Source organism: Pteropus medius, unplaced genomic scaffold (genome assembly GCF_902729225.1).
Source record: "Pteropus medius unplaced genomic scaffold, Ma_sr-lr_union100, whole genome shotgun sequence".
Classification (NCBI taxonomy): domain Eukaryota; kingdom Metazoa; phylum Chordata; class Mammalia; order Chiroptera; family Pteropodidae; genus Pteropus; species Pteropus medius.
The window spans coordinates 15,775,054-15,784,513 of NW_024349796.1; positions in this window are offsets into that span (position 1 = coordinate 15,775,054).

A 9,460-nucleotide genomic window follows, 5' to 3' on the forward strand; every position below is an offset into this window, starting at 1 on the left:
TGCAAACTAGCCCTCTCGATCCAGGCACCTGGAGCACTGGCCTGTCAGGTACGTGGAAGGAACAGCCGCAATGGAGCCAGGCGACAGCTTTCGCCATTAAATCGCCATCAGGAAAATGGACGGCATTTCGGACAACATTAGTAATATTAAAAATGTCAGCAATGCGGTGGGAACAGCTAGACCGAGAAAGAGAGCTGAATTTGATGGAGGTTTTCACAAAATCATTTTACAGCTCTAAGCTTCAGTTCCCTGCTACCTCCCCCCATCCAGCCTGCTTCCTTCCCTCCTCCTTTTCTTCTACTGAGTATTATTTAGTTATTGAGTGACAACTACTGCCAGGCAATGTCCCCGGTCCCTGCCCTCTGGCCGCGCCCGGACTCTGTAGCCTTGGCGCCTTCCGTGACTTACGGCTCTGTCATTACAAATAGAAGCTTTCGTCCAACCAGCAGCGAGGTGATGTCAGCTCTGTCGAAGGATGTACAAGACACATCCCTGCCATCGGCCTTTAGTTTCTAGTTTAATTGGAAATAAAAGCACAAGTGACTGAGATGACATTGGAACTATTTCATAGCCATTGTATAGCAGATATAAGAAATTATTACCGAGATTGTGGAGAGCGGTACCGAGCCTGGAAGTTAGGCGAGGAAGTCATCCCGTGCATGCTTTTTTTCATTCACGCACTCATCCATTCATGGAATATTTACAAAATACCTACAGGGTGTCAGGTTCTGTGCTGTGTGCTGGGGATACCCAAGGGTGAGACTCTGCCACCAAAGAGCTTCCAAAGCAAGTACCTAAAAAGTTAGTTCTATTAAAATGTGGTTACAGCCATGATAGAATTATTAAAATAGGATGCACGGGGAGAGAAGTCCCGGGTCGCCCAATGTCATCAAAACCGTGTAACCTAAACCTCTGTCAAGGCGTAGAACGTGACCACATCTAAGTGGCGCATCTAAGGACCAAACCCGGCACGTGAGCTCTGAGTCTCTCTCTCGCCCGAGTTCTGCCTGGGCAATGCTTGCACAAGGAAAAAACATTCGTACACATCTTCTGAACGTGTGACTCGGTTATTTCTCAGCGTTTTCACATTGTTGCCCTTCAAAGGAGGCTTTTTAGACATTTTTTCCTAATCACGCCATGACATTTTAATACCACAGATATACTTGAATATATATTTGTGTACTCGATGTATATCTGTGCTTTATATATAAAACGATCAAGATTCCTGCCCTTTCCCCACCCCGAACCGGTTTTGGCTTCTTTGGGGCCAATACCATCCCTCTTGAGAGAGCTCCATGATACTGTGCAAGCAGCATGCAGTCATCCGTGTAGGTCAGGAGGGCACCCATGGGTAAGGGGCACCCAGGGACTCAAGACTGTGCCCTTGGATGAGTCTCTTCACCTCTGCGTCTCGATTTCCAGAACTATCATGAATGTGAGTTCGAATGTCTACAGTTTGTAACATAAGTCTGTAAATCAGGCAGTGTAACAATGATGTGGCACCCTACAGACAGCGAAACCTGGTTAGAGTCAGGCCCATTCCATCTTTAAATGACATCGTGCCTGCCGAGGACTCGGGCTGGGTTTGTCCCCCAAGGCGGCCAGCGTGCGCGACCTTTGGACTAAGGTCCCTTTCGGCTCCAGAGTCTTTGTCTTTAACTAAGTAAATAATGACACGTGGAACCTCTTTGCCACTGTGCACATCCGAGAAGTCGTGTGGCTTCTCGTTTGTTGTCGCTGTGACTAGCTCGGGCGCCTTTAAGCACAGTCGCCGGACCACGTGCCGGTGGCAAGTGGCACTCGGGCGAGAGCTCTGACTCAGCGTCAGCTATCACGTGGCCAAACACGGGTGGTCGGGGAGCCTTTGACCTAAATTATATAGCTTTAAATTATTTTGTATTTTTTATCCCGCAACGTTTACATGTATAGTGGGCCATTTGAGAAATAATAAGGAACGCCGATGGGGGAAATATATCTAAATAATGCAGCGCCTGAAAATGATTCGGTCCCACAGGTTTTTCTCCAGAAAGAGACGTAAGCTCGTTCTGACCTGGATGGCTGGACTGTCAGAGCTTTGGGGCAGGGAGTAGAGACGGTGAAGATGCCAGGCAGGGAGCAGAAGCTGAGCCAGCTGAAGGCGGGGACCAGCAGAGCTTCCGGTCCCCGGGAAGTGGGGCTGGCGGCAGGAGGATGGGTTAGGAGCCTCCGGCCACAGTCCTTTCTCTTTCACTGGGGCCCCTAGTGCTCGAGACAGGTGGCAGAGGAGAGAGACGGGGAAACCTTGGGAGCCGAAGACAAGCTGGCAGAGGCGGGCTGAGCGATCTGGACCCTTGTCAGGAGAGAGGTCCCGTCTGTCCCCCCGGGCAGGGCTGATGTCAGGATAGGGCAGGGATAGCCAGGTCTCTGATGTCATTTTGACATCTTACTGGTGTCGTAACTGTCTTCTCAGGGATAGGGAGTTTACGGGTCTAAGTCACACTCGGTGAGCAGTTCCCCAGGAGTCTTCAGAACAGAGGGACAGAAGGCAGCGCATTTGACTGCTACTGGCTATCATTTTCAGATTTATGTAGCATAGAGTTGGGACTAGCAGATGAGAACGCCTTCCTCCTCTTGACAAGCAAGGGAAGACTTTGTCTCTTGGTTTATAAAGCACCAGATGAAAATATATATATATTTTTAAATCGTAATTCTACAATCCTCAGAGCTAGGACAAAACCGCTGCCATCAGCGGCACCTAACGACGACGGGGAGACGAGACTGAAACGCTGTTTCAGGGGAAGGCGAGCTGTCAGGACGTGTGGTCTGATTGTCGCGCAGGACACGGCGTCGCTGCGGGCGCTGGTCGATCAACTAGCTGTCGTTAAGTGCCTACTATGTGCAGGGAGCATGCGCAGTGCTCGGGGCTTTCCCTGTCGTACGGTCACGCTGCCACACTATGACCCTCATCGCAGGCTCTGCGGAGCGGACAGCGCACAGTGTCCTGCTCCCTTCCACCTCAGGGGTTTGTTTCTGCATGAGGAAGATGCAGCCGAGGTGGCGGTCGTCCATTTCAGATTCCTCAGCGCCAGGGGCAGGACCCAGTAAGCTCTGACATTGATCAAGAGTCTCAAACACCCATTTTTAAAACGACGAAGTGGAGTGGAAAGGAAAATATCAGAGAACAGGTAGCAGAGACAGGTAGTTTCACGAAGTCGTTTCGGTTTTATAGATGAGTATGTATTCTAGAGCTCCGTGGAAGTGTATTTCTTTCTCTAGGTCAAGGTTAGAAAGTTTGAAGAACACTCGTCCATTTCGTTGCACGGAAATGTACGTGGCCGTATCAAAAGCGAGTTGTGTGTGATAAAATCTCGTTAGGAGAAGGGATCGTCTGCTCAATTTCTTTAGGGAGATTGTCAAACATGACCACAGAACAAGAAGATGGCACAGGATAAGTAGACTGAAAGGTTTCTGATCGGCCGGAGCTTTCCTGAGCGATCACGTCCCTAAACAGTGCACATCTCGTGTCCGTTGTCAAAGCCGAGTCAACTGGTTGTTCAGGCAATTTCACTATGTCATTAATGTCCATCCTCATGTTGTTTATTACGCTCACTAGTTATAAATCATTTTCTTCCTCTTCTCTCAAAGGACACCCTCGCTATATCTCTTAAGCCCACACGCAATCACCTGAAAACACAGTTTGTAAATCTCTGGGACGAGGATGCCAGTGGTAACAGATGATTGACTTGTGTTCTGAGTTAGTTAAGGCAGCAAACACGAGGGGTGCCTGAAATGAGAACTCAGGTTTTTGAACGGTAGTTCAAAATCCCAAGAAAGGTAAACCATAAAGAATGGTACAATTCCCGTATGTGTGTTTTCGAACACAGTGCTGACCAGGTTGTTTGTATAAATCATTTACCAACACGGGAAAGCAACAGGAGATCCTGGAGCCTGCCAAACAGTTTCTTAACCTTTTGGCGCGTGCCTTTAGATTTTGAACAGTGGCGCTTTAGCCGTTTCAAAACAGGTTTTCAAGATCTTATGCTGGGAGCTCTGAGATGCTGATACGAACAGGCTGTCAGTGGAGAGAGAGCAAGGTGTCACGCCCACATCATCTCGGAGAAACTGAAACCCGAGGTCTGAGAAGCGACTTGGGCCAGGTACCTGAGGGCCTTTTTCTCTCTTATTCTCCCAACTCTCAATTACAAAATATGTCAAACGTACAGAAAAACCGAAAGAATGGCACAAGCATCATCTCTACAGCTTTCATCCAGCTTGGTTCACCAGCTGTTAACATTTTGCCATGTATTTGCTTTGTCTCTCGAATCTCTATCATCCATCCATCCATCCATCCATCCATCCATCCATCCATCCATCCATCCATCCATCCATCTATCCATCTATCTATCTATCTATCTACCTATCTATCTATCTATCTATCTATCTATCTAGACTAATTAAGTTGTAGACATCATGACAATTTACTCCAAAATACTTCGGCCTCCTAAGGAAGAGGGTATTCTCCCGTATAACTGTAATAGTTAACATCGAGTCAGTAATAGCTCCCTAATACAGAGCATAATCTGAATTCCCCCAAGCATCGTGGCATCCGGTGTTCTTGATCCTGTGCTGAGTTGATTTCTTAGCTTTTCCCATTCCCAGAATAAGCGTTTCGCTTAAATCCGAAGTGCATCTTCCTTACCTCATGTGAGGGACCAAGCCCCACAGCTAAGACTGTACATCCATATATGTCCCCAGGTCCCCACCAGCGCTGAGGGGTCGCAGGAGCATGGCGGGCATAATGGACAGGGGTGACCGCTGGTCTGGAGGGCCTCCTGGAAGACTGTGTTCTTCCTGTAACCCGGAGAGGGTGAGCCAGGGATGGCGTTTTCTTTCCAAAGGATCTGACAGGTCTGGGAGGTGTTTACACCTGAACCAAGGCCAAGTCCACCCTCCTTACTGTGGTGTACAAGGCCCTTCATGAGCTGGCTTCTGTTTCTCCCTCCAACTTCTCCTCCCTCCCCTCCCGCCCTGCCTCGCTCTGTAGCAATGGCCTGTTTACTTCTCTATCCTCCCCCCCACCCCAGTCCCCGCCCCCATTGTCTGCACCACGTGGGCAGGGTGCCCCCTCAGCCCCTAGTGGGCCCAGCCCACAGCACATGCTCCAGTTGCGTTTGATAAGTGGGTTTATTACATGCCGAGTGATGCACCTTGTGGAGGAATTAGGCCCCTGTCATCCGCGCCTTCCTTCACAGCCTGTTTCATGCTGGGTGTGACAGTGAGTGTTATACACAGACTCCGCGTCCTCAGGGTCCTGCGCCCACACAGGGAGCAAGTCTCACAGGCACCAGAGACCACGCAGTCGTCCAAGAGAACTGCGTGAGAAACGGCCGACATGTGCTTCCCAGATCTGATGGTGCGTCCGCTTCACCCAGAAAACTTGCCCAAAGCACCGACCCCTGGTCTCTGCACTCGGAGGTTTTAATAGAGACGGTCCAGGGGGCTCCTGATATGAGTGGCCTAGGAGACTCTGATGCCACGAAGAGCTGAAGCTCCGTAAGGAGGAGCGGCCACAGCCAGGGCCTTCTCACCGGAACTGGCAGTGCCATCATGTGGATGAGAGACAGGCACCCGGGGGAAGATGCCACCCACGGGCGCTCGGCCGGTGTGAGGAGGTCAGGCTGCGCTTCCCCACGCCCCTCGGCTGGACGCCTGTGGCGGGCACACCCCGAACACACAGACACAGTGACTGTGGTCACGGTGACACAGGGGGAGCAGTGCGCAGGTACGAATTCAGTGGAACGGGAAGACGTGGGACAAAGAGAGCCACTTCTTGTGGCGCACGTGTCCGTGACAGAGAGCAACGGGCATTCGACCCCGCGAAGCAGCCCAGACCCCCATCTGTGCACCGGCCTCGATTGTTTTCGACAGTATCTATCTCGGTCACCAAACGCGATACGGTTCAGGAGAGCGTCTTGTAGGTCATTAAGCGCTGCGCAAATATGAGTTATCGTTGTCACTGCCACCGGCGGAATCGGTCAGTGTCTGTAACTCTCCTTCCCCAGGTGTCCGTCCGAGCGCTGTGAAAACCCTAAGAAACGCGTTGAAAAGCTCCCATGTTGTTTTTGGAACTGGTCACTAGGTGTAGCTATTCGTTAAGACAACAGATTATCAACCCTTTCCCCCTGGCTCCGAAACGCCCGTATTTTTTGTAGAGGTCCTGAGATTATTTTCCTGTACTTGATTTGGAGAATAGCCCATTGCGTTAGCCGTGATTTACAGTCAGAGAATTTCCAAGTCAAGTAAGAGAAATGAAACATCCTTGGACTTGACTTCTCTCTCCCCTTCTCTCACGCCCTTGATTTCAGCCATCGTCCATCACGCTCCAGGGCCTGCCCTGCAGATCACTCTTCCATCTCTGTCATCCACTCAGCAAGTGTTTTATTGAGCATGGGAGGTGGGCCAGGCATTGGGCTCGGAGCTGCAGGTACGGGAGTGAATGAAGCAAAGTGCCATCTGTTGTACAGCTGGCTCTGATAGCTCTTTCTTGGACGACAGACCTCCATTTCCAACTCCCTCGACTTTCTATTTCTCGCATTGAACACCTCCCAAGGGAGCATCCACGTAGGTCGCCTGCATTTCACACTCACCGGTCGTATACACCTCGAGCGCCATGTCTTGACTTGAGTGGGATCGTCACTCACGCTCATGTCACCGAGCTCAGGAACCTCGCTTGCCTCGGACCTCTCTGTCTCCCCCTCCTCCCACTTCCAGTGGATTGTCTTAGCCGAGCTCTGGAGCAGGTGTCCCCTTCATCCCCTTCCCCAAAGCCACCCCAGCATTCACATTTCAGTTCCCCACGCCTGGGCCATGGTGAGAGACCCCTAATCGGCTTTCCTGGCCCCCTTTTCTCTCACTTCTAACAAGCCCTCTGCACTGTCGACGGATCGATTCTCTTGAAGAGTGCTCTTCATCACGTGACCCCGCCTCCATTCATTATTCTGAAATAGTCGAACCTGTCCTTAGCTTCTAAAGCTCTTCTCATCATCTGCTCCAACCTCCACAATCTGCACTCTACCTCTGAATTGACAAAAAGTAGGTCAAGAAATACTTCCATGCAAGGCGTAACTAGACCCCTTCTCTCATGATAAGCAGAAGGAGGTCATTAAATAAGTGTTATGGACTGAATTGTGCCTCGTGCTCTCAAATTCTCATGTCGAAGCCCTAACCCCTGGTACCCTAGAACATGACTGTATTTGGACATGGGCCTTTCAAAGAGGTAATTAAGGTTAAATGAGGTCCTATGGGTGGGTCCTGATCCTGTGTGACTGGAGCGACACCAGGGAGTTGCTCACCCAGAGAAAAGCCCACGTGAGGATGCAGCAAGAAGCCTGCTGTCTGCAAGCCAAGGAGCGAGACCTCGGGAGAAACCAGCCCACACCTTGATCTTGGGCTTCTAGTGTCCAGAGCTGTCGGAAAGTAAATCGCTGTTGTTCATGCCACCCAGCCTGGCATTTTATTATGGCAGCCCTAGCAAACCAAGACAAGAAATATGCACACAAACTTGTTTTGGAGAAAGGATGCCGGCCTGCGTACTGGGCCCCCGGGGAGGGGTGGTTAACTCATCCTTTCGTGAACCCCGTGGTATACTATTATTTGGTGTATTCTTTGTCGTTCTGGTCTGTCTAGTGTCCGTGGCTTTGCTTCTGCTCTTTTCCTCGCTTGGTACACTCTCCTCCCCACCCTACTTCTGCTGTCAAAATCCTACCTGTGCTTCAAGGCCAATGCCATGGCCACAGCTTCTCCACACAGTCTCTCCTCTGTTCCCAACCCGATCTGATTTGTCTTTCTTTCTGACTTCCATGCCATTTGGGGGGTACCTTTCTGATAGTCCTTTATTGAAAAATCTTCATATATTTGACTTATCTATTCTTCTCAATTATAAGTGCCACGATGGAAGGAAATGCCTGTCACTTATTTTTATATTCCTGTGGCGTCTATAGTGATTATACTACCATAGGCGCCAGAGGAACAGGGATGCTCAATCAATAGTTGATTTGAACAAGGGGACATTCTGCTAGAATAAAGGCCATTGTATTTTTGCTTGAAATTTTAATGAGAATATATGATTTGGGTTTTTTCCCCCCTGTTAAAAAAAAAACTCCTGGGTTCTTTTCTGTTCTCTCGATATCCCGAAGGAGGTTTCAGGCTTCTCGTAACTTCTGAAGCTTCGTCAGTTTCTTACCATGGTCCCTCTCCTGATGAGACTGACGAAGGACATACTCGGCAAAATTCTTCAGAGCCACACCGTGGCGGTCAAAGTCGTAAGACTTTTAAAGTGCGAGGCCTTTGATTTGAAGGGGAGCATCTGGAGAAGCTGGCTATCCAAATCTCTAGGTCTTCCAATGTCGGTTTATCTAAAGCTAGGTAACGTTCGGGTTAAGCAGACGTATTCAGAGTCGGTTTTGGCGTACTGCTCCGAGTGTGATCTCTAAGGCCTGAAAACCAGGCGGAATTAAAGCGTTAACTTGGAAGTTTACCTTCTAGAAAAGCAGAACTCTTACCTAGGGCTTTAACTCTTCCTTTTCTCCCATCCTCGAAAATTATGGCCTCTGCTTCTGAAGACTGTTGTTCTTTCTGCCTCTTTCGCTAAGCTTTCTTAAGATCCAGGCGCCACCCTAAAACTTGGAGGTGTCTCGAGAACAGCTTCAGAATCCCCCCACTTACTCTTAATCACGGACAAGTGCGCTCAACCCCAAATGTTCTCCTTTTCTATTTTCACCGAAACCTTCATTTTACAAGTGTGATTAAAATATCACTAAAGCACTTCGGTAACCTAAGCATGAGTAATCTTGGAATTAAATAGAAAAGCAAAGCTGTTTTGCTGTGTTTTGCTGTTAACACAATAGTCTTCATATAAACTAAGCTCGGAAATCCTGTTATGGACTCAAGGGGATTCTATGCCACCATGAAAAAGAATGAACTGCAGTTGGCTCCAACGGTTTAGCTGTGTCTCACCGACACAATGTCGAGTGAAAAGCTGCTCAAAAAAGCACGGACTGTATGTGTCCCTGCTTTACTAAGCAGCTCGAGAACAGGCAAAACGCATCTTTAGTGAGTGTGAGGATGAAATGAGCAGATTCGTGCAAAGTCCTTGGAACAAGCAGATGAATTGAAACTAATCAATAAACATGAGCCACTTTTACTATGAGAGGAGACAGTTAGTAAAACCTCTCTGCACAGAAAAATGGGACACACTTTCTGAGATTATAGTGGACTTCGGCCAGAGATGGCTGACTCCCATGTAATTTGCAGGGTTACACCCTTCCCAGCTTGCAATTAGATCTGCTGGCTAGATGCCCTCCGAACTGTAGGACAGGACTTTTTCTTCCCCTTGAAAATTGTAGAAAAATCGCCAGCTCAAAATTGGGGGTAATATGATACTTTTTATTTGTTTAGTGATTTTCATTTAAAAAAAAACAAA